The 25738-nt window shown below is 50.0% G+C and overlaps 1 protein-coding gene across 1 annotated transcript in view; it reads left to right on the top strand.

The window, feature by feature from the left end:
- Positions 1 to 25738, top strand: part of CNGB1 (cyclic nucleotide gated channel subunit beta 1) — a 1925718-nt gene that overhangs the window by 697115 nt on the left and 1202865 nt on the right. The gene's annotated exons all lie outside the window — the stretch shown is intronic.

Genomic DNA, 25738 nt, shown 5'->3' with positions numbered 1-25738 from the left:
GGCAGTGGTGTAAATGATTATGATGGGCTGTACAATTTATTTGTGAAAGAACCCCTATTAAGTAATTGTTCAAATGATAAACTGCATCAGCATCTGGTAGACCTAGGACCAATTTCTCCCTAAGAATTGGGAAAGAAGGCGGACCATTGGGTCAAGACTAGGGTGACCAAGACTTCCACAGGGGGTGACCAGAAGAAGGGGGTCACAAAGCCTCCCCAGGGGAAGAGTGTTGAGACATCCAAAGGTAAAATAGTAAAGAGTCTTCTACAGGCCCCCAAAAACCTGCACAGGAGGGTGGGCCCAGAGCCTCTTCACAAAACAATTTTGGGTACAACGGTAAAAACTTTGATCCCAAAAAGGCCTGGTGTCGTAGCTGTAATCAGCCTGGACACCAAACTGGAGACAAGGCCTGTCCCAAGAAAAGTACCACTTCTAACTCCACTCCAACTAACACTGGAATGGCTAGTCTCCAAGTGGGATCAACAGTGTGCCCAGAGCAAATCAGGTGTCACACTGAAGCTACATTAGTCTCTGAGGGTGGGGTGGATTTAGCCACACTGGCTGCCTGGCCTCCTAACATGCAAAAATACAGGCAGCAGCTCTTAATTAATGGGACAAGTGTAGAAGGCCTGAGGGATACAGGTGCCAGTGTCACCATGGTGACAGAGAAACTGGTTTCCCCTGGTCAATACCTGGCTGGACAAACTTATCCAGTCACCAACGCTGACAATCAGACTAAAGTACATCCCATGGCTATGGTAACTTTAGAGTGGGGAGGGGTCAATGGCCTGAAACAGGTGGTGGTCTCCTCAAATATCCCAGTAGACTGTTTGCTTGGAAATGACCTGGAGTCCTCAGCATGGGCTGAGGTAGAACTGAAAACCCGTGCAGCCATGCTGGGTATCCCTGAACTGGTGTGTGTCAAGACAAGGGCACAGTGCAAGGCTCAGGGTGAAAAAGTAGAGCTGGAGCCTGGAAAAAGGGCCCAGCCTACCAAGAGGAAAGGAAAGACAACTGGGAAACCAGCTGCAACACAACAACAAAAAGAGAACCTCTCTTCCCAGGAAGAAGTTCTGCCCTCTGAGGGAACTGAGCCTATGGAGTTAGAACCTTACCAGGTTGAGCTCTTAGGCCCAGGGGGACCCTCAAGGGAGCAGTTTTGTAAGGGGCAAGAAACCTGTCCCTCTCTTGAAGGCCTTAGGCAGCAAGCTGCTGAAGAGTCCAAAGGCAAGAAAACTGGAACACATAGGGTCTATTGGGAAGATGGACTCCTTTACACTGACGCAAGAGATCCCAAACCTGGTGCCACTAGGAGAGTGGTAGTGCCTCAGGAGTTTAGGGAGTTCATACTGATCTTAGCCCATGATATTCCTCTTGCTGGGCATTTGGGACAAACAAAGACGTGGGAGAGACTAGTCAACCACTTCTACTGGCCCAACATGTCCCAGAAGGTCAAGGAGTTTTGTGTCTCCTGTACCACCTGTCAAGCCAGTGGTAAGACAGGTGGACACCCAAAGGCCCCCCTCATTCCACTTCCAGTGGTGGGGGTCCCCTTTGAAAGAGTGGGTGTGGACATAGTGGGTCCACTGGAACCTCCCACAGCCTCAGGGAACATATACATACTAGTAGTAGTGGATCATGCTACTAGATACCCTGAAGCTATTCCCCTTAGGTCGACTACTGCCCCTGCAGTAGCCAAGGCCCTCATTGGTATCTTTACCAGAGTGGGTTTTCCTAAGGAGGTGGTGTCTGACAGAGGTACCAACTTCATGTTAGCATACCTGAAACACATGTGGAATGAGTGTGGAGTGACTTATAAATTCACTACACCATACCATCCACAAACTAATGGCCTTGTTGAGAGATTCAACAAGACATTAAAAGGCATGATCATGGGGCTCCCTGAAAAACTCAAAAGGAGATGGGATGTCCTCTTGCCATGTCTGCTTTTCGCTTACAGAGAGGTGCCTCAGAAGGGAGTAGGGTTCTCACCCTTTGAACTTCTGTTTGGCCACCCTGTAAGGGGACCACTAGATCTTGTGAAAGAAGGCTGGGAGAGACCTCTTCATGAGCCTAAACAAGACATAGTGAACTATGTACTTGGCCTACGTTCAAGGATGGCAGAGTACATGGAAAAGGCAAGTAAAAACCTTGAGGCCAGCCAACAGCTCCAGAAGTTTTGGTATGACCAAAAGGCTGCAATGGTTGAATTTCAGCCGGGGCAGAAAGTCTGGGTTCTGGAGCCTGTGGCTCCCAGGGCACTTCAGGACAAATGGAGTGGCCCTTACCCAGTGCTAGAGAAGAAGAGTCAGGTCACCTACCTGGTGGACCTAGGCACTAGCAGGAGACCCAAGAGGGTGATCCATGTGAACCGCCTGAAGCTCTTCCATGACAGGGCTGATGTGAATCTGTTGATGGTAACAGATGAGGACCAGGAAGCTGAGAGTGAACCTCTCCCTGATCTCCTCTCCTCAGACCCTAAAGATGGGTCAGTTGATGGAGTGATCTATTCAGACACCCTCTCTGGCCAACAGCAATCTGACTGCAGGAAGGTCCTGCAACAGTTTGCTGAGCTCTTTTCCCTAACCCCTGGTCAGACACACCTGTGTACCCATGATGTGGACACAGGAGACAGCATGCCTGTCAAAAACTAAATATTCAGACAGTCTGACCAAGTTAAGGAAAGCATCAAGGTGGAAGTCCACAAGATGCTGGAATTGGGAGTCATTGAGTACTCTGACAGCCCCTGGGCTAGCCCAGTGGTCTTAGTCCCCAAACCTCACACCAAAGATGGAAAGAGAGAGATGAGGTTTTGTGTGGACTACAGAGGACTTAACTCTGTCACCAAGACAGATGCCCATCCCATTCCAAGGGCTGATGAACTGATTGATAAATTAGGTGCTGCCAAATTCTTAAGTACCTTTGACTTAACAGCAGGGTACTGGCAAATCAAAATGGCACCAGGAGCAAAAGAAAAGACAGCATTCTCCACATCTGATGGGCATTATCAGTTTACTGTTATGCCCTTTGGTTTAAAGAATGCCCCTGCCACCTTCCAAAGGTTGGTGAATCAAGTCCTTGCTGGCTTGGAGTCCTTTAGTGCAGCTTATCTTGACGATATTGCTGTCTTTAGCTCCAACTGGCAGGATCACCTGGTCCACCTGAAGAAGGTTTTGAAGGCTCTGCAATCAGAAGGCCTCTCTATCAAGGCATCCAAATGCCAGATAGGGCAGGGAACTGTGGTTTACTTGGGACACCTTGTAGGTGGAGGCCAAGTTCAGCCACTCCAGCCTAAGATCCAGACTATTCTGCACTGGGTAGCTCCAAAAACCCAGACTCAAGTCAGGGCATTCCTTGGATTGACTGGGTACTACAGGAGGTTTGTGAAGGGATATGGATCCATAGTGACAGCCCTCACAGAACGTACCTCCAAGAAAATGCCCAAGAAGGTAAACTGGACTGTAGAATGCCAACAGGCCTTTGACACCCTGAAACAAGCAATGTGCACAGCACCAGTTCTAAAAGCTCCAGATTACTCCAAGCAGTTCATTGTGCAGACAGATGCCTCTGAACATGGGATAGGGGCAGTTTTGTCCCAAACAAATGATGATGGCCTTGACCAGCCTGTTGCTTTCATTAGCAGGAGGTTACTCCCCAGGGAGCAGCGTTGGAGTGCCATTGAGAGGGAGGCCTTTGCTGTGGTTTGGTCCCTGAAGAAGCTGAGACCATACCTCTTTGGTACTCACTTTGTAGTTCAAACTGACCACAGACCTCTCAGATGGCTGATGCAAATGAAAGGTGAAAATCCAAAACTGTTGAGGTGGTCCATCTCCCTACAGGGAATGGACTTTATAGTGGAACACAGACTTGGGACTGCCCATGCCAATGCAGATGGCCTTTCCAGGTTCTTCCACTTAGAAAATGAAGACTCTCTTGGGAAAGGTTAGTCTCATCCTCTTTCGTTTGGGGGGGGGGGGGGTTGTGTAAGGAAATGCCTCCTTGGCATGGTTACCCCCTGACTTTTTGCCTTTGCTGATGCTAAGTTTTGATTTGAAAGTGTGCTGAGGCCTGCTAACCAGGCCCCAGCACCAGTGTTCTTTCCCTAACCTGTACTTTTGTTTTCACAATTGGCACAACCTGGCATCCAGGTAAGTCCCTTGTAACTGGTACCCCTGGTACCAAGGGCCCTGATGCCAGGGAAGGTCTCTAAGGGATGCAGCATGTCTTATGCCACCCTGGGGACCCCTCACACAGCACAGACACACTGCTTGCCAGCTTGTGTGTGCTGGTGGGGACAAAACGAGTAAGTCGACCTGGCACTCCCCTCAGCGTGCCATGCCAACCTCACACTGCCTCTGCAGTATAGATAAGTCACCCCTCTAGCAGGCCTTACAGCCCTAAAGCAGGGTGCACTATACTATAGGTGAGGGCACAAGTGCATGAGCACTGTGCCCCTACAGTGTCTAAGCAAAACCTTAGACATTGTAAGTGCAGGGTAGCCATAAGAGTATATGGTCTGGGAGTCTGTCAAACACAAACTCCACAGCACCATAATGGCTACACTGAAAACTGGGAAGTTTGGTATCAAACTTCTCAGCACAATAAATGCACACTGATGCCAGTGTACATTTTATTGTAACATACACCCCAGAGGGCACCTTAGAGGTGCCTCCTGAAACCTTAACCAACTACCCGTGTAGGCTGACTGGTTTTAGCAGCCTGCCACACTCGAGACATGTTGCTGGCCACATGGGGAGAGTGCCTTTGTCACTCTGTGGCTAGTAACAAAGCCTGTACTGGGTGGAGGTGCTTCACACCTCCCCCTGCAGGAACTGTAACACCTGGCGGTGAGCCTCAAAGGCTCACCCCCTTTGTTACAGCACCACAGGGCACTACAGCTAGTGGAGTTGCCCGCCCCCTCCGGCCATGGCCCCACTTTTGGCGGCAAGGCCGGAGGAAATAATGAGAATAACAAGGAGGAGTCACTGGCCAGTCAGGACAGCCCCTAAGGTGTCCTGAGCTGAGGTGACTCTAACTTTTAGAAATCCTCCATCTTGCAGATGGAGGATTCCCCCAATAGGGATAGGAATGTGAGCCCCTCCCCTTGAGAGGAGGCACAAAGAGGGTGTACCCACCCTCAGGGCTAGTAGCCATCGGCTACTAACCCCCCAGACCTAAACACGCCCTTAAATTTAGTATTTAAGGGCTCCCCAGAACCTAGGAACTCAGATTCCTGCAACCTAAGAAGAAGAGGACTGCTGAGCTGAAAAACCCTGCAGAGAAGACGGAGACACCAACTGCTTTGGCCCCAGCTCTACCGGCCTGTCTCCCCCCCTTCTGAAGACACTGCTCCAGCTACGCTTTACCCAGGGACCAGCGACTACTGAATCCTCAGAGGACTGCCCTGCTCTAGAAGGACCAAGAACTCCCGAGGACAGCGGCTCTGTTCACCCAAGACTGCAACTTTGTTTCCAAAGGAGCAACTTTAAAACAACTGCGTTTCCCGCCGGAAGCGTTAGACTTGCTACTCTGCACCCAGCGCCCCCGGCTCGACTTGTAGAGAACAAACACTTCAGGGAGGGCTCCCCGGCGACTGCGAGACCGTGAGTAGCCAGAGTTGCCCCCCCCCTGACCCCCCACAGCGACGCCTGCAGAGGGAATCCCGAGGCTCCCCCTGACCGCGACTGCCTGTTCCTCAGATCCCGACGCCTGGAAAAGACTCTGCACCCGCAGCCCCCAGGACCTGAAGGATCCGAACTCCAGTGCAGGAGTGACCCCCAGGAGGCCCTCTCCCTTGCCCAGGTGGTGGCTACCCCGAGGAGCCCCCCCCTTGCCTGCCTGCATCGCTGAAGAGACCCCTTGGTCTCCCATTGATTTCAATGACAAACCCGACGCGTGTTTGCACACTGCACCCGGCCGCCCCGTGCTGCTGAGGGTGTACTTTCTGTGCTAACTTGTGTCCCCCCCGGTGCCCTACAAAACCCCCCTGGTCTGCCCTCCGAAGACGCGGGTACTTACCTGCTGGCAGACTGGAACCGGGGCACCCCCTTCTCCATTGAAGCCTATGCGTTTTGGGCACCACTTTGAACTCTGCACCTGACCGGCCCTGGGCTGCTGGTGTGGTAACTTTGGGGTTGCTCTGAACCCCCAACGGTGGGCTACCTTGGACCCAAACTTGAACCCCGTAGGTGGTTTACTTACCTGCAAAAACTAACCAACTCTTACTCCCCCCAGGAACTGTTGAAAATTGCACTGTCTAGTTTTAAAATAGCTATATGTGATTTATTTGAAAACTTTGTATGCTATTTTGATTATTCAAAGTTCCTAAAGTACCTACCTGCAATACCTTTCATTTAAAGTATTACATGTAAAATTTGAACCTGTGGTTCTTAAAATAAACTAAGAAAATATATTTTTCTATACAAAAACCTATTGGCCTGGAATTGTCTCTGAGTGTGTGTTCCTCATTTATTGCCTGTGTGTGTACAACAAATGCTTAACACTACTCCTTTGATAAGCCTACTGCTCGATCACACTACCACAAAATAGAGCATTAGTATTATCTCTTTTTGCCACTATCTTACCTCTAAGGGGAACCCTTGTGCATACTATTCCTTACTTTGAAATAGTGCATACAGAGCCAACTTCCTACAGTCGCAATTTGCGAGCCCCTTGCGAATGGCGGCCCTCACAGGTATGGTGGCCTGCTGCGGACAGCAGACCACCATGTCTGTGACTGCTTTTCAATAAAGCAGTTTTTTTTTTTTTTTTTTGTAATGCAGCCCGTTTTCCTTAACCGGTTCTGTTCCTTGGACGAGATGATCTCGTCCAAGGCTACAGTTCCCCTGTGCCTTGGACGAGATCATCTCGTCCTAGGCACAGGGGAACTTGGGGGAGCGCTAGCGCGCCCCCCCGTACACCCCCCTCCCCCCCAAGGCGGGGATGGAAGGGGAACACCTTCCCCTTCCACCCCCGCACCCCCCTGTGACGTCAGCACGCGAGCACGCGCTGATTTGTCACAGGGGCCTCCCTCGTCGCGCTGGAAGCTCTGCTTCCAGCGCAATTGAAAGCGAAATGCAAAAGCATTTCTCTTTCAATCACTGGGGAGGCCCGGAGGGGCTTCAAAGGGAAGGAAAAGTATTTCCTTCCCTTTGAAGTCTCTCCGAGGGTTTCAAAAGCCAGATTGCTTGCAATCCGGCTTTTGAAACCCCACTAGACATCAGGGATTTTTTTTTTGTTGCTAAAATTCACATAAGGGAGCGACCCCTTGGGCAAGGGTCGCTCCCATGGGGGGCATTTTTTCTGGAAGGCCTTTTCTGCCCCCGGGGGTAAATCGGCTTATTATTAGGCCGATCTGCCCCCAGGGGGGGGCAGAAACCTGTAGGGGCCAGGGCAAATTTTTTTGGGGTGTTTTTTTTTTTTTGTTTGTTTGTTTTTTTAGAGATGGGGAGCAACCCATCAGGCAAGGGTCGCTCCCCTGGGGGGCAAATTGTATTTAGGCCATTTCTGCCCCCCTTGGGGGCAGATTGGCCGATTTTAGGTCAATCTGCCCCCAAGGGGGCAGAAACCACTAGGCACCTGCGATTTGTTTTTTGGTGCCAATGTCACGCAGGGGGAGCGACCCCGTAGGCAAGGGTCGCTCCGGGGGGGGGGGGGGGTGGGGGCTGGGGGGGCAAATTTATTTTAGGCCATTTCTGCCCCCCTGGGGGCAGATCGGCCAATTATTAGGCCGACTGCCCCCAGGGGAGGGCAGAACCCTCAGGGCACCAGGGCAAATTTTTTTGTTGTGTTTTTTTTTTTGTTTGTTTGTTTTTTTAGAGATGGGGAGCGACCCATCAGGCAAGGGTCGCTCCCCTGGGGGGCAAATTGTATTTAGGCCATTTCTGCCCCCCTTGGGGGCAGATTGGCCGATTTTAGGTCAATCTGCCCCCAAGGGGGCAGAAACCACTAGGCACCTGGGATTTGTTTTTTGGCGCCAATGTCACGCAGGGGGAGCGACCCCGTAGGCAAGGGTCGCTCCCGGGGGGGGCTGGGGGTTGGGGGGGCAAATTTATATTAGGCCATTTCTGTCCCCAGGGGGGAGCAGAACCCTCAGGGCAAAATTTTTTGTTGCGTTTTTTTTTTTGTTTGTTTGTTTTTTTAGAGATGGGGAGCGACCCATCAGGCAAGGGTCCCTCCCCTGGGGGCAAATTGTATTTAGGCCATTTCTGCCCCCCTTGGGGGCAGATTGGCCGATTTTAGGTCAATCTGCCCCCAAGGGGGCAGAAACCACTAGGCACCTGGGATTTGTTTTTTGGCGCCAATGTCACGCAGGGGGAGCGACCCCGTAGGCAAGGGTCGCTTCCGGGGGGGGTTTGGGGGGCAAATTTATTTTAGGCCATTTCTGCCCCCCCTGGTGGCAGATCAGCCTATTATTAGGCCGAACTGCGCCCAGGGGGGGGCAGAACCCTCAGGGCACCAGGGCAATTTTTTTTGTTGTGTTTTTTTTTTTGTTTGTTTGTTTTTATAGAGATCGGGAGCGATCCATCAGGCAAGGGTCGCTCCCCTGGGGGGCAAATTGTATTTAGGCCATTTCTGCCCCCCTTGGGGGCAGATTGGCCGATTTTAGGTCAATCTGCCCCCAAGGGGGCAGAAACCACTAGGCACCTGGGATCTGTTTTTTGGCGCCAATGTCACGCAGGGGGAGCGACCCCGTAGGCAAGGGTCGCTCCGGGGGGGGGGCAAATTTATTTTAGGCCATTTCTGCCCCCCCTTGGGGCAGATCGGCCTATTATTAGGCTGAACTGCCCCCAGGGGGGGGGCAGAACCCTCAGGGCACCAGGGCAAATTTTTTTGTTGTGTTTTTATTGTTTGTTTGTTTGTTTTTTTTTAGATGGGGAACGACCCATCAGGCAAGGGTCGCTCCCCTGGGGGGCAAATTGTATTTAGGCCATTTCTGCCCCCCTTGGGGGCAGATTGCCCGATTTTAGGTCAATCTGCCCCCAAGGGGGCAGAAACCACTAGGCACCTGGGATTTGTTTTTTGGCGCCAATGTCACGCAGGGGGAGCGACCCGGTAGGCAAGGGTCGTTCCCGGGCAGGGGGGGTGTGGGGGTCAAATTTATTTTAGGGCATTTCTGCCCCCCCCCCCCCCTCCCGGGGCCGGCTGAGCTAGAGGCCAAACTCCACAGGTAGGCACTTTGCAAAAAACACCTCTGTCTTCTGTGAAAAAATATGTTGTGTCCACGTTGTGTTTTGGGCCATTTCCTTTCGTGGGCGCTAGGCCTACCCACAGAAGTGAGGTACCATTTTTATCGAGAGACTTAGGGGAACGCTGGGTGGAAGGAAATTTGTGGCTCCTCTCAGATTCCAGAACTTTCTGCCACAGAAATGTGAGGAACATGTGTTTTGTTAGCCAAATTTTGAGGTTTGCAAAGGATTCTGGGTAACAGAACCTGGTCCGATCCCCGCAAGTCACCCCTCCTTGGATTCCCCTAGGTCTCTAGTTTTCAGAAATGCACAGGTTTGGTAGGTTTCCCTAGGTGCCGGCTGAGCTAGAGGCCAAAATCTACAGGTAGGCACTTTGCAAAAAACACCTCTGTTTTCTTCCAAAAATTTGGATGTGTCCACGTTGCGCTTTGGGGCGTTTCCTGTCGCGGGCGCTAGGCCTACCCACACAAGTGAGGTATCATTTTTATCGGGAGACTTGGGGGAACGCTGGGTGGAAGGAAATTTGTGGCTCCTCTCAGATTCCAGAACTTTCTGCCACAGAAATGTGAGGAACATGTGTTTTTTTAGGCAAATTTTGAGGTTTGCAAAGGATTCTGGGTAACAGAACCTGGTCCGAGCCCCACAAGTCACCCCTCCTTGGATTCCCCTAGGTCTCTAGTTTTCAGAAATGCACAGGTTTGGTAGGTTTACCTAGGTGCCGGCTGAGCTAGAGGCCAAAATCTACAGATAGGCACTTCGCAAAAAACACCTCTGTTTTCTTCCAAAAATTTGGATGTGTCCACGTTGCGCTTTTGGGGCGTTTCCTGTCGCGGGCGCTAGGCCTACCCACACAAGTGAGGTATCATTTTTATCGGGAGACTTGGGGAAACGCTGGGTGGAAGGAAATTTGTGGCTCCTCTCAGATTCCAGAACTTTCTGCCACAGAAATGCGAGGAACATGTGTTTTTTTAGCCAAATTTTGAGGTTTGCAAAGGATTCTGGGTAACAGAACCTGGTCCGAGCCCCGCAAGTCACCCCTCCTTGGATTCCCCTAGGTCTCTAGTTTTCAGAAATGCACAGGTTTGGTAGGTTTCCCGAGGTGCCGGCTGAGCTAGAGGCCAAAATCTACAGGTAGGCACTTTGCAAAAAACACCTCTGTTTTCTTCCAAAAATTTGGATGTGTCCACGTTGCGCTTTGGGGCGTTTCCTGTCGCGGGCGCTACGCCTACCCACACAATTGAGGTATCATTTTTATCGGGAGACTTGGGGGAACGCTGGGTGGAAGGAAATTTGTGGCTCCTCTCAGATTCCAGAACTTTCTGCCACAGAAATGCGAGGAACATGTGTTTTTTTAGCCAAATTTTGAGGTTTGCAAAGGATTCTGTGTAACAGAACCTGGTCCGAGCCCCGCAAGTCACCCCTCCTTGGATTCCCCTAGGTCTCTAGTTTTCAGAAATGCACAGGATTGGTAGGTTTCCCTAGGTGCCGGCTGAGCTAGAGGCCAAAATCTACAGGTAGGCACTTCGCAAAAAACACCTCTGTTTTCTTCCAAAAATTTGGATGTGTCCACGTTGCGCTTTGGGGCGTTTCCTGTCGCGGGCGCTAGGCCTACCCACACAAGTGAGGTATCATTTTTATCGGGAGACTTGGGGGAACGCTGGGTGGAAGGAAATTTGTGGCTCCTCTCAGATTCCCGAATTTTCTGCCACAGAAATATGAGGAACATGTGTTTATTTAGCCAAATTTTGAGGTTTGCAAAGGATTCTGGGTAACAGAACCTGGTCTGAGCCCCGCAAGTCACCCCTCCTTGGATTCCCCTAGGTCTCTAGTTTTCAGAAATGCACAGGTTTGGTAGGTTTCCCTAGGTGCCGGCTGAGCTAGATTCCAAAATCTACAGGTAGGCACTTCGCAAAAAACACCTCTGTTTTCTTCCAAAAATTTGGATGTGTCCACGTTGTGCTTTGGGGCGTTTCCTGTCGCGGGCGCTAGGCGTACCCACACAAGTGAGGTATCATTTTTATCGGGAGACTTGGGGGAACGCTGGGTGGAAGGAAATTTGTGGCTCCTCTCAGATTCCAGAACTTTCTGCCACAGAAATGTGAGGAACATGTGTTTTTTTAGCCAAATTTTGAGGTTTGCAAAGGATTCTGGGTAACAGAACCTGGTCCGAGCCCCGCAAGTCAACCCTCCTTGGATTCCCCTAGGTCTCTAGTTTTCAGAAATGCACAGGTTTAGTAGGTTTCCCTAGGTGCCGGCTGAGCTAGAGGCCAAAATCTACAGGTAGGCACTTCGCAAAAAACACCTCTGTTTTCTTCCAAAAATTTGGATGAGTCCACGTTGCGCTTTGGGGCGTTTCCTGTTGCGGGCGCTAGGCCTACCCACACAAGTGAGGTATCATTTTTATCGGGAGACTTGGGGGAACGCCGGGTGGAAGGAAATTTGTGGCTCCTCTCAGATTCCCGAACTTTCTGCCACAGAAATGTGAGGAACATGTGTTTTTTTAGCCAAATTTTGAGGTTTGCAAAGGATTCTGGGTAACAGAACCTGGTCTGAGCCCCGCAAGTCACCCCTCCTTGGATTCCCCTCGGTCTCTAGTTTTCAGAAATGCACAGGTTTGGTAGGTTTCCCTAGGTGCCGGCTGAGCTAGATTCCAAAATCTACAGGTAGGCACTTCGCAAAAAACACCTCTGTTTTCTTCCAAAAATTTGGATGTGTCCACGTTGTGCTTTGGGGCGTTTCCTGTCGCGGGCGCTAGGCGTACCCACACAAGTGAGGTATCATTTTTATCGGGAGACTTGGGGGAACGCTGGGTGGAAGGAAATTTGTGGCTCCTCTCAGATTCCAGAACTTTCTGCCACAGAAATGTGAGGAACATGTGTTTTTTTAGCCAAATTTTGAGGTTTGCAAAGGATTCTGGGTAACAGAACCTGGTCCGAGCCCCGCAAGTCAACCCTCCTTGGATTCCCCTAGGTCTCTAGTTTTCAGAAATGCACAGGTTTAGTAGGTTTCCCTAGGTGCCGGCTGAGCTGGAGGCCAAAATCTACAGGTAGGCACTTCGCAAAAAACACCTCTGTTTTCTTCCAAAAATTTGGATGAGTCCACGTTGCGCTTTGGGGCGTTTCCTGTTGCGGGCGCTAGGCCTACCCACACAAGTGAGGTATCATTTTTATCGGGAGACTTGGGGGAACGCTGGGTGGAAGGAAATTTGTGGCTCCTCTCAGATTCCCGAACTTTCTGCCACAGAAATGTGAGGAACATGTGTTTTTTTAGCCAAATTTTGAGGTTTGCAAAGGATTCTGGGTAACAGGACCTGGTCCGAGCCCCGCAAGTCACCCCTCCTTGGATTCCCCTAGGTCTCTAGTTTTCAGATATGCACAGGTTTGGTAGGTTTCCCTAGGTGCCGGCTGTGCTAGAGGCCAAAATCTACAGGTAGGCACTTTGCAAAAAACACCTCTGTTTTCTTCCAAAAATTTGGATGAGTCCACGTTGCGCTTTGGGGCGTTTCCTGTCGCGGGCGCTAGGCCTAACCACACAAGTGAGGTATCATTTTTATCGGGAGACTTGGGGGAACGCTGGGTGGAAGGAAATTTGTGGCTCCTCTCAGATTCCCGAACTTTCTGCCAGAGAAATGTGAGGAACTTGTGTTTTTTTAGCCAAATTTTGAGGTTTGCAAAGGATTCTGGGTAACAGAACCTGGTCCGAGCCCCGCAAGTCACCCCTCCTTGGATTCCCCTAGGTCCCTAGTTTTCAGAAATGCACAGGTATGGTAGGTTTCCCTAGGTGCCGGCTGAGCTAGAGGCCAAAATCTACAGGTAGGCACTTCACAAAAAACACCTCTGTTTTCTTCCAAAAATTTGGATGAGTCCACGTTGCGCTTTGGGGCGTTTCCTGTCGCGGGCGCTAGGCCTAACCACACAAGTGAGGTATCATTTTTATCGGGAGACTTGGGGGAACGCTGGGTGGAAGGAAATTTGTGGCTCCTCTCAGATTCCCGAACTTTCTGCCAGAGAAATGTGAGGAACTTGTGTTTTTTTAGCCAAATTTTGAGGTTTGCAAAGGATTCTGGGTAACAGAACCTGGTCCGAGCCCCGCAAGTCACCCCTCCTTGGATTCCCCTAGGTCCCTAGTTTTCAGAAATGCACAGGTATGGTAGGTTTCCCTAGGTGCCGGCTGAGCTAGAGGCCAAAATCTACAGGTAGGCACTTCACAAAAAACACCTCTGTTTTCTTCCAAAAATTTGGATGAGTCCACGTTGCGCTTTGGGGCGTTTCCTGTCGCGGGCGCTAGGCCTACCCACACAAGTGAGGTATCATTTTTATCGGGAGACTTGGGGGAATGCTGGGTGGAAGGAAATTTGTGGCTCCTCTCAGATTCCCGAACTTTCTGCCACAGAAATGTGAGGAACATGTGTTTTTTTAGCCACATTTTGAGGTTTGCAAAGGATTCTGGGTAACAGAACCTGGTCCGAGCCCCGCAAGTCACCCCTCCTTGGATTCCCCTAGGTCTCTAGTTTTCAGAAATGCACAGGTTTGGTAGGTTTCCCTAGGTGCCGGCTGAGCTAGAGGCCAAAATCTACAGGTAGGCACTTTGCAAAAAACACCTCTGTTTTCTTCCAAAAATTTGGATGTGTCCACGTTGCGCTTTGGGGCGTTTCCTGTCGCGGGCGCTACGCCTACCCACACAAGTGAGGTATCATTTTTATCGGGAGACTTGGGGGAATGCTGGGTGGAAGGAAATTTGTGGCTCCTCTCAGATTCCAGAACTTTCTGCCACAGAAATGTGAGGAACATGTGTTTTTTTAGCCAAATTTTGAGGTTTGCAAAGGATTCTGGGTAACAGAACCTGGTCCGAGCCCCGCAAGTCACCCCTCCTTGGATTCCCCTAGGTCTCTAGTTTTCAGAAATGCACAGGTTTGGTAGGTTTCCCTAGGTGCCGGCTGAGCTAGAGGCCAAAATCTACAGGTAGGCACTTTGCAAAAAACACCTCTGTTTTCTTCCAAAAATTTGGATGTGTCCACGTTGCGCTTTGGGGCGTTTCCTGTCGCGGGCGCTAGGCCTACCCACACAAGTGAGGTATCATTTTTATCGGGAGACCTGGGGGAACGCTGGGTGAAAGGAAATTTGTGGCTCCTCTCAGATTCCAGAACTTTCTGCCACAGAAATGTGAGGAACATGTGTTTTTTTAGCCACATTTTGAGGTTTGCAAAGGATTCTGGGTAACAGAACCTGGTCCGAGCCCCGCAAGTCACCCCTCCTTGGATTCCCCTAGGTCTCTAGTTTTCAGAAATGCACAGGTTTGGTAGGTTTCCCTAGGTGCCGGCTGAGCTAGAGGCCAAAATCTACAGGTAGGCACTTCGCAAAAAACACCTCTGTTTTCTTCCAAAAATTTGGATGTGTCCACGTTGCGCTTTGGGGCGTTTCCTGTCGCGGGCGCTAGGCCTACCCACACAAGTGAGGTATCATTTTTATCGGGAGACTTGGGGGAACGCTGGGTGGAAGAAAATTTGTGGCTCTTCTCAGATTCCAGAACTTTCTGCCACAGAAATGTGGGGAACATGTGTTTTTTTAGCCAAATTTTGAGGTTTGCAAAGGATTCTGGGTAACAGAACCTGGTCCGAGCCCCGCAAGTCACCCCTCCTTGGATTCCCCTAGGTCTCTAGTTTTCAGAAATGCACAGGTTTGGTAGGTTTCCCTAGGTGCCGGCTGAGCTAGAGGCCAAAATCTACAGGTAGGCACTTCGCAAAAAACACCTCTGTTTTCTTCCAAAAATTTGGATGTGTCCACGTTGCGCTTTGGGGCGTTTCCTGTCGAGGGCGCTAGGCCTACCCACACAAGTGAGGTATCATTTTTATCGGGAGACTTGGGGGAACGCTGGGTGGAAGGAAATTTGTGGCTCCTCTCAGATTCCAGAACTTTCTGCCACAGAAATATGAGGAACATGTGTTTTTTTAGCCAAATTTTGAGGTTTGCAAAGGATTCTGGGTAACAGAACCTGGTCCGAGCCCCGCAAGTCACCCCTCCTTGGATTCCCCTAGGTCCCTAGTTTTCAGAAATGCACAGGTATGGTAGGTTTCCCTAGGTGCCGGCTGAGCTAGAGGCCAAAATCTACAGGTAGGCACTTCACAAAAAACACCTCTGTTTTCTTCCAAAAATTTGGATGAGTCCACGTTGCGCTTTGGGGCGTTTCCTGTCGCGGGCGCTAGGCCTACCCACACAAGTGAGGTATCATTTTTATCGGGAGACTTGGGGGAATGCTGGGTGGAAGGAAATTTGTGGCTCCTCTCAGATTCCCGAACTTTCTGCCACAGAAATGTGAGGAACATGTGTTTTTTTAGCCACATTTTGAGGTTTGCAAAGGATTCTGGGTAACAGAACCTGGTCCGAGCCCCGCAAGTCAACCCTCCTTGGATTCCCCTAGGTCTCTAGTTTTCAGAAATGCACAGGTTTAGTAGGTTTCCCTAGGTGCCGGCTGAGCTAGAGGCCAAAATCTACAGGTAGGCACTTCGCAAAAAACACCTCTGTTTTCTTCCAAAAATTTGGATGAGTCCACGTTGCGCTTTGGGGCGTTTCCTGTTGCGGGCGCCAGGCCTACCCACACAAGTGAGGTATCATTTTTATCGGGAGACTTGGGGGAACGCTGGGTGGAAGGAAATTTGTGGCTCCTCTCAGATTCCCGAACTTTCTGCCACAGAAATGTGAGGAACATGTGTTTTTTTAGCCAAATTTTGAGGTTTGCAAAGGATTCTGGGTAACAGGACCTGGTCCGAGCCCCGCAAGTCACCCCTCCTTGGATTCCCCTAGGTCTCTAGTTTTCAGATATGCACAGGTTTGGTAGGTTTCCCTAGGTGCCGGCTGAGCTAGAGGCCAAAATCTACAGGTAGGCACTTCGCAAAAAACACCTCTGTTTTCTTCCAAAAATTTGGATGAGTCCACGTTGCGCTTTGGGGCGTTTCCTGTCGCGGGCGCTAGGCCTAACCACACAAGTGAGGTATCATTTTTATCGGGAGACTTGGGGGAACGCTGGGTGGAAGGAAATTTGTGGCTCCTCTCAGATTCCAGAACTTTCTGCCACAGAAATGTGAGGAACATGTGTTTTTTTAGCCACATTTTGAGGTTTGCAAAGGATTCTGGGTAACAGAACCTGGTCCGAGCCCCGCAAGTCACCCCTCCTTGGATTCCCCTAGGTCTCTAGTTTTCAGAAATGCACAGGTTTGGTAGGTTTCCCTACGTGCCGGCTGAGCTAGAGGCCAAAATCTACAGGTAGGCACTTCGCAAAAAACACCTCTGTTTTCTTCCTAAAATTTGGATGTGTCCACGTTGCGCTTTGGGGCGTTTCCTGTCGCGGGCGCTAGGCCTACCCACACAAGTGAGGTATCATTTTTATCGGGAGACTTGGGGGAACGCTGGGTGGAAGGAAATTTGTGGCTCCTCTCAGATTCCCGAACTTTCTGCCACAGAAATGTGAGGAACATGTGTTTTTTTAGCCAAATTTTGAGGTTTGCAAAGGATTCTGGGTAACAGAACCTGGTCCGAGCCCCGCAAGTCACCCCTCCTTGGATTCCCCTAGGTCTCTAGTTTTCAGAAATGCACAGGTTTGGTAGGTTTCCCTTCGTGCCGGCTGAGCTAGAGGCCAAAATCTACAGGTAGGCACTTCGCAAAAAACACCTCTGTTTTCTTGCCAAAAATTTGGATGTGTCCACATTGCGCTTTGGGGCGTTTCCTGTCGCGGGCGCTAGGCCTACCCACACAAGTGAGGTATCATTTTTGTCGGGAGACTTGGGGGAATGCTGGGTGGAAGGAAATTTGTGGCTCCTCTCAGATTCCAGAACTTTCTGCCACAGAAATGTGAGGAACATGTGTCTTTTTAGCCAAATTTTGAGGTTTGCAAAGGATTCTGGGTAACAGAACCTGGTCCGAGCCCCGCAAGTCACCCCTCCTTGGATTCCCCTAGGTCTCTAGTTTTCAGAAATGCACAGGTTTGGTAGGTTTCCCTAGGTGCCGGCTGAGCTAGAGGCCAAAATCTACAGGTAGGCACTTCGCAAAAAACACCTCTGTTTTCTTCCAAAAATTTGGATGTGTCCACGTTGCGCTTTGGGGCGTTTCCTGTCGCGGGCGCTAGGCCTACCCACACAAGTGAGGTATCATTTTTATCGGGAGATTTGGGGGAACGCTGGGTGGAAGGAAATTTGTGGCTCCTCTCAGATTCCAGAACTTTCTGCGACAGAAATGTGAGGAACATGTGTTTTTTTAGCCAAATTTTGAGGTTTGCAAAGGATTCTGGGTAACAGAACCTGGTCCGAGCCCCGCAAGTCACCCCTCCTTGGATTCCCCTAGGTCTCTAGTTTTTAGAAATGTACAGGTTTGGTAGGTTTCCCTAGGTGCCGGCTGAGCTAGAGGCCAAAATCTACAGGTAGGCACTTCGCAAAAAACACCTCTGTTTTCTTCCAAAAATTTGGATGAGTCCACGTTGCGCTTTGGGGCGTTTCCTGTCGCGGGCGCTAGGCCTAACCACACAAGTGAGGTATCATTTTTATCGGGAGACTTGGGGGAACGCTGGGTGGAAGGAAATTTGTGGCTCCTCTCAGATTCCCGAACTTTCTGCCAGAGAAATGTGAGGAACTTGTGTTTTTTTAGCCAAATTTTGAGGTTTGCAAAGGATTCTGGGTAACAGAACCTGGTCCGAGCCCCGCAAGTCACCCCTCCTTGGATTCCCCTAGGTCCCTAGTTTTCAGAAATGCACAGGTATGGTAGGTTTCCCTAGGTGCCGGCTGAGCTAGAGGCCAAAATCTACAGGTAGGCACTTCACAAAAAACACCTCTGTTTTCTTCCAAAAATTTGGATGAGTCCACGTTGCGCTTTGGGGCGTTTCCTGTCGCGGGCGCTAGGCCTACCCACACAAGTGAGGTATCATTTTTATCGGGAGACTTGGGGAAACGCTGGGTGGAAGGAAATTTGTGGCTCCTCTCAGATTCCAGAACTTTCTGCCACAGAAATGCGAGGAACATGTGTTTTTTTAGCCAAATTTTGAGGTTTGCAAAGGATTCTGGGTAACAGAACCTGGTCCGAGCCCCGCAAGTCACCCCTCCTTGGATTCCCCTAGGTCTCTAGTTTTCAGAAATGCACAGGTTTGGTAGGTTTCCCTTCGTGCCGGCTGAGCTAGAGGCCAAAATCTACAGGTAGGCACTTCGCAAAAAACACCTCTGTTTTCTTGCCAAAAATTTGGATGTGTCCACGTTGCGCTTTGGGGCGTTTCCTGTCGCGGGCGCTAGGCCTACCCACACAAGTGAGGTATCATTTTTATCGGGAGACTTGGGGGAACGCTGGGTGGAAGGAAATTTGTGGCTCCTCTCAGATTCCCGAATTTTCTGCCACAGAAATATGAGGAACATGTGTTTTTTTAGCCAAATTTTGAGGTTTGCAAAGGATTCTGGGTAACAGAACCTGGTCTGAGCCCCGCAAGTCACCCCTCCTTGGATTCCCCTAGGTCTCTAGTTTTCAGAAATGCACAGGTTTGGTAGGTTTCCCTAGGTGCCGGCTGAGCTAGATGCCAAAACCTACAGGTAGGCACTTCGCAAAAAACACCTCTGTTTTCTTCCAAAAATTTGGATGTGTCCACGTTGTGCTTTGGGGCGTTTCCTGTCGCGGGCGCTAGGCGTACCCACACAAGTGAGGTATCATTTATATCGGGAGACTTGGGGGAACGCTGGGTGGAAGGAAATTTGTGGCTCCTCTCAGATTCCCGAACTTTCTGCCACAGAAATGTGAGGAACATGTGTTTTTTTAGCCAAATTTTGAGGTTTGCAAAGGATTCTGGGTAACAGGACCTGGTCCGAGCCCCGCAAGTCACCCCTCCTTGGATTCCCCTAGGTCTCTAGTTTTCAGATATGCACAGGTTTGGTAGGTTTCCCTAGGTGCCGGCTGAGCTAGAGGCCAAAATCTACAGGTAGGCACTTCGCAAAAAACACCTCTGTTTTCTTCCAAAAATTTTGATGTGTCCACGTTGCGCTTTGGGGCGTTTCCTGTCACGGGCGCTAGGCCTACCCACACAAGTGAGGTATCATTTTTATCGGGAGACTTGGGGGAACGCTGGGTGGAAGGAAATTTGTGGCTCCTCTCAGATTCCAGAACTTTCTGCCACAGAAATGTGAGGAACATGTGTTTTTTTAGCCAAATTTTGAGGTTTGCAAAGGATTCTGGGTAACAGAACCTGGTCCGAGCCCCGCAAGTCACCCCTCCTTGGATTCCCCTAGGTCTCTAGTTTTCAGAAATGCACAGGTTTGGTAGGTTTCCCTAGGTGCCGGCTGAGCTAGAGGCCAAAATCTACAGGTAGGCACTTTGCAAAAAACACCTCTGTTTTCTTCCAAAAATTTGGATGTGTCCACGTTGCGCTTTGGGGCGTTTCCTGTCGCGGGCGCTAGGCCTACCCACACAAGTGAGGTATCATTTTTATCGGGAGACCTGGGGGAACGCTGGGTGAAAGGAAATTTGTGGCTCCTCTCAGATTCCAGAACTTTCTGCCACAGAAATGTGAGGAACATGTGTTTTTTTAGCCACATTTTGAGGTTTGCAAAGGATTCTGGGTAACAGAACCTGGTCCGAGCCCCGCAAGTCACCCCTCCTTGGATTCCCCTAGGTCTCTAGTTTTCAGAAATGCACAGGTTTGGTAGGTTTCCCTAGGTGCCGGCTGAGCTAGAGGCCAAAATCTACAGGTAGGCACTTCGCAAAAAACACCTCTGTTTTCTTCCAAAAATTTGGATGTGTCCACGTTGCGCTTTGGGGCGTTTCCTCTCTCGGGCGGTAGGCCTACCCACACAAGTGAGGTATCATTTTTATCGGGAGACTTGGGGGAACGCTGGGTGGAAGGAAATTTGTGGCTCCTCTCAGATTCCAGAACTTTCTGCCACAGAAATGTGAGGAACATGTGTTTTTTTAGCCAAATTTTGAGGTTTGCAAAGGATTCTGGGTAACAGAACCTGGTCCGAGCCCCGCAAGTCACCCCTCCTTGGATTCCCCTAGGTCTCTAGTTTTCAGAAATGCACAGGTTTGGTAGGTATCCCTAGGTGCCGGCTGAGCTAGAGGCCAAAATCTAGAGATAGGCACTTCGCAAAAAACACCTCTGTTTTCTTCCAAAAATTTGGATGTGTCCACGTTGCGCATTTGGGGCGTTTCCTGTCGCGGGCGCTAGGCCTACCCACACAAGTGAGGTATCATTTTTATCGGGAGACTTGGGGAAACGCTGGGTGGAAGGAAATTTGTGGCTCCTCTCAGATTCCAGAACTTTCTGCCACAGAAATGCGAGGAACATGTGTTTTTTTAGCCAAATTTTGAGGTTTGCAAAGGATTCTGGGTAACAGAACCTGGTCCGAGCCCCGCAAGTCACCCCTCCTTGGATTCCCCTAGGTCTCTAGTTTTCAGAAATGCACAGGTTTGGTAGGTTTCCCTAGGTGCCGGCTGAGCTAGAGGCCAAAATCTACAGGTAGGCACTTTGCAAAAAACACCTCTGTTTTCTTCCAAAAATTTGGATGTGTCCACGTTGCGCTTTGGGGCGTTTCCTGTCGCGGGCGCTACGCCTACCCACACAATTGAGGTATCATTTTTATCGGGAGACTTGGGGGAACGCTGGGTGGAAGGAAATTTGTGGCTCCTCTCAGATTCCAGAACTTTCTGCCACAGAAATGCGAGGAACATGTGTTTTTTTAGCCAAATTTTGAGGTTTGCAAAGGATTCTGTGTAACAGAACCTGGTCCGAGCCCCGCAAGTCACCCCTCCTTGGATTCCCCTAGGTCTCTAGTTTTCAGAAATGCACAGGATTGGTAGGTTTCCCTAGGTGCCGGCTGAGCTAGAGGCCAAAATCTACAGGTAGGCACTTCGCAAAAAACACCTCTGTTTTCTTCCAAAAATTTGGATGTGTCCACGTTGCGCTTTGGGGCGTTTCCTGTCGCGGGCGCTAGGCCTACCCACACAAGTGAGGTATCATTTTTATCGGGAGACTTGGGGGAACGCTGGGTGGAAGGAAATTTGTGGCTCCTCTCAGATTCCCGAATTTTCTGCCACAGAAATATGAGGAACATGTGTTTTTTTAGCCAAATTTTGAGGTTTGCAAAGGATTCTGGGTAACAGAACCTGGTCTGAGCCCCGCAAGTCACCCCTCCTTGGATTCCCCTAGGTCTCTAGTTTTCAGAAATGCACAGGTTTGGTAGGTTTCCCTAGGTGCCGGCTGAGCTAGATGCCAAAATCTACAGGTAGGCACTTCGCAAAAAACACCTCTGTTTTCTTCCAAAAATTTGGATGTGTCCACGTTGTGCTTTGGGGCGTTTCCTGTCGCGGGCGCTAGGCGTACCCACACAAGTGAGGTATCATTTATATCGGGAGACTTGGGGGAACGCTGGGTGGAAGGAAATTTGTGGCTCCTCTCAGATTCCCGAACTTTCTGCCACAGAAATGTGAGGAACATGTGTTTTTTTAGCCAAATTTTGAGGTTTGCAAAGGATTCTGGGTAACAGGACCTGGTCCGAGCCCCGCAAGTCACCCCTCCTTGGATTCCCCTAGGTCTCTAGTTTTCAGATATGCACAGGTTTGGTAGGTTTCCCTAGGTGCCGGCTGAGCTAGAGGCCAAAATCTACAGGTAGGCACTTCGCAAAAAACACCTCTGTTTTCTTCCAAAAATTTTGATGTGTCCACGTTGCGCTTTGGGGCGTTTCCTGTCACGGGCGCTAGGCCTACCCACACAAGTGAGGTATCATTTTTATCGGGAGACTTGGGGGAACGCTGGGTGGAAGGAAATTTGTGGCTCCTCTCAGATTCCAGAACTTTCTGCCACAGAAATGTGAGGAACATGTGTTTTTTTAGCCAAATTTTGAGGTTTGCAAAGGATTCTGGGTAACAGAACCTGGTCCGAGCCCCGCAAGTCACCCCTCCTTGGATTCCCCTAGGTCTCTAGTTTTCAGAAATGCACAGGTTTGGTAGGTTTCCCTAGGTGCCGGCTGAGCTAGAGGCCAAAATCTACAGGTAGGCACTTCGCAAAAAACACCTCTGTTTTCTTCCAAAAAGTTGGATGTGTCCACGTTGCGCTTTGGGGCGTTTCCTGTCGCGGGCGCTAGGCCTACCCACACAAGTGAGGTATCATTTTTATCGGGAGACTTGGGGGAACGCTGGGTGGAAGGAAATTTGTGGCTCCTCTCAGATTCCAGAACTTTCTGCCACAGAAATGTGAGGAACATGTGTTTTTTTAGCCAAATTTTGAGGTTTGCAAAGGATTCTGGGTAACAGAACCTGGTCCGAGCCCCGCAAGTCACCCCTCCTTGGATTCCCCTAGGTCTCTAGTTTTCAGAAATGCACAGGTATGGTAGGTTTCCCTAGGTGCCGGCTGAGCTAGAGGCCAAAATCTACAGGTAGGCACTTCACAAAAAACACCTCTGATTTCTTCCAAAAATTTGGATGAGTCCACGTTGCGCTTTGGGGCGTTTCCTGTCGCGGGCGCTACGCCTACCCACACAAGTGAGGTATCATTTTTATCGGGAGACTTGGGGGAATGCTGGGTGGAAGGAAATTTGTGGCTCCTCTCAGATTCCCGAACTGTCTGCCACAGAAATGTGAGGAACATGTGTTTTTTTAGCCACATTTTGAGGTTTGCAAAGGATTCTGGGTAACAGAACCTGGTCCGAGCCCCGCAAGTCACCCCTCCTTGGATTCCCCTAGCTCTCTAGTCTTCAGAAATGCACAGGTTTGGTAGGTTTCCCTAGGTGCCGGCTGAGCTAGAGGCCAAAATCTACAGGTAGGCACTTCGCAAAAAACACCTCTGTTTTCTTCCAAAAATTTGGATGTGTCCACGTTGTGCTTTGGGGCGTTTCCTGAAGCGGGCGCTAGGCCTACCCACACAAGTGAGGTATCATTTTTATCGGGAGACTTGGGGGAACGCTGGGTGGAAGGAAATTTGTGGCTCCTCTCAGATTCCAGAACTTTATGCCACACAAATGTGAGGAACATGTGTTTTTTTAGCCAAATTTTGAGGTTTGCAAAGGATTCTGGGTAACAGAACCTGGTCCGAGCCCCGCAAGTCACCCCTCCTTGGATTCCCCTAGGTCTCTAGTTTTCAGAAATGCACAGGTTTGGTAGGTTTCCCTACGTGCCGGCTGAGCTAGAGGCCAAAATCTACAGGTAGGCACTTCGCAAAAAACACCTCTGTTTTCTTGCCAAAAATTTGGATGTGTCCACGTTGCGCTTTGGGGCGTTTCCTGTCGCGGGCGCTAGGCCTACCCACACAAGTGAGGTATCATTTTTGTCGGGAGACTTGGGGGAATGCTGGGTGGAAGGAAATTTGTGGCTCCTCTCAGATTCCAGAACTTTCTGCGACAGAAATGTGAGGAACATGTGTTTTTTTAGCCAAATTTTGAGGTTTGCAAAGGATTCTGGGTAACAGAACCTGGTCCGAGCCCCGCAAGTCACCCCTCCTTGGATTCCCCTAGGTCTCTAGTTTTTAGAAATGTACAGGTTTGGTAGGTTTCCCTAGGTGCCGGCTGAGCTAGAGGCCAAAATCTACAGGTAGGCACTTCGCAAAAAACACCTCTGTTTTCTTCCAAAAATTTGGATGAGTCCACGTTGCGCTTTGGGGCGTTTCCTGTCGCGGGCGCTAGGCCTAACCACACAAGTGAGGTATCATTTTTATCGGGAGACTTGGGGGAACGCTGGGTGGAAGGAAATTTGTGGCTCCTCTCAGATTCCAGAACTTTCTGCCACAGAAATGTGAGGAACATGTGTTTTTTTAGCCAAATTTTGAGGTTTGCAAAGGATTCTGGGTAACAGAACCTGGTCCGAGCCCCGCAAGTCACCCCTCCTTGGATTCCCCTAGGTCTCTAGTTTTCAGAAATGCACAGGTATGGTAGGTTTCCCTAGGTGCCGGCTGAGCTAGAGGCCAAAATCTACAGGTAGGCACTTCACAAAAAACACCTCTGATTTCTTCCAAAAATTTGGATGAGTCCACGTTGCGCTTTGGGGCGTTTCCTGTCGCGGGCGCTAGGCCTACCCACACAAGTGAGGTATCATTTTTATCGGGAGACTTGGGGGAATGCTGGGTGGAAGGAAATTTGTGGCTCCTCTCAGATTCCCGAACTGTCTGCCACAGAAATGTGAGGAACATGTGTTTTTTTAGCCACATTTTGAGGTTTGCAAAGGATTCTGGGTAACAGAACCTGGTCCGAGCCCCGCAAGTCACCCCTCCTTGGATTCCCCTAGCTCTCTAGTCTTCAGAAATGCACAGGTTTGGTAGGTTTCCCTAGGTGCCGGCTGAGCTAGAGGCCAAAATCTACAGGTAGGCACTTCGCAAAAAACACCTCTGTTTTCTTCCAAAAATTTGGATGTGTCCACGTTGTGCTTTGGGGCGTTTCCTGAAGCGGGCGCTAGGCCTACCCACACAAGTGAGGTATCATTTTTATCGGGAGACTTGGGGGAACGCTGGGTGGAAGGAAATTTGTGGCTCCTCTCAGATTCCAGAACTTTCTGCCACAGAAATGTGAGGAACATGTGTTTTTTTAGCCAAATTTTGAGGTTTGCAAAGGATTCTGGGTAACAGAACCTGGTCCGAGCCCCGCAAGTCACCCCTCCTTGGATTCCCCTAGGTCTCTAGTTTTCAGAAATGCACAGGTTTGGTAGGTTTCCCTACGTGCCGGCTGAGCTAGAGGCCAAAATCTACAGGTAGGCACTTCGCAAAAAACACCTCTGTTTTCTTCCAAAAATTTGGATGTGTCCACGTTGCGCTTTGGGGCGTTTCCTGTTGCGGGCGCTAGGCCTACCCACACAAGTGAGGTATCATTTTTATCGGGAGACTTGGGGAAACGCTGGGTGGAAGGAAATTTGTGGCTCCTCTCAGATTCCAGAACTTTCTGCCACAGAAATGTGAGGAACATGTGTTTTTTTAGCCAAATTTTGAGGTTTGCAAAGGATTCTGGGTAACAGAACCTGGTCCGAGCCCCGCAAGTCACCCCTCCTTGGATTCCCCTAGGTCTCTAGTTTTCAGAAATGCACAGGTTTGGTAGGTTTCCCTACGTGCCGGCTGAGCTAGAGGCCAAAATCTACAGGTAGGCACTTCGCAAAAAACACCTCTGTTTTCTTGCCAAAAATTTGGATGTGTCCACTTTGCGCTTTGGGGCGTTTCCTGTCGCGGGCGCTAGGCCTACCCACACAAGTGAGGTATCATTTTTGTCGGGAGACTTGGGGGAATGCTGGGTGGAAGGAAATTTGTGGCTCCTCTCAGATTCCAGAACTTTCTGCGACAGAAATGTGAGGAACATGTGTTTTTTTAGCCAAATTTTGAGGTTTGCAAAGGATTCTGGGTAACAGAACCTGGTCCGAGCCCCGCAAGTCACCCCTCCTTGGATTCCCCTAGGTCTCTAGTTTTTAGAAATGTACAGGTTTGGTAGGTTTCCCTAGGTGCCGGCTGAGCTAGAGGCCAAAATCTACAGGTAGGCACTTCGCAAAAAACACCTCTGTTTTCTTCCAAAAATTTGGATGAGTCCACGTTGCGCTTTGGGGCGTTTCCTGTCGCGGGCGCTAGGC

Source organism: Pleurodeles waltl, chromosome 12, assembly GCF_031143425.1.
Source record: "Pleurodeles waltl isolate 20211129_DDA chromosome 12, aPleWal1.hap1.20221129, whole genome shotgun sequence".
NCBI classification, from domain to species: Eukaryota; Metazoa; Chordata; class Amphibia; order Caudata; family Salamandridae; genus Pleurodeles; species Pleurodeles waltl.
The sequence above is the reverse complement of the archived record's forward strand: the minus strand, read 5'-3'. Positions and strand labels throughout refer to the sequence as shown.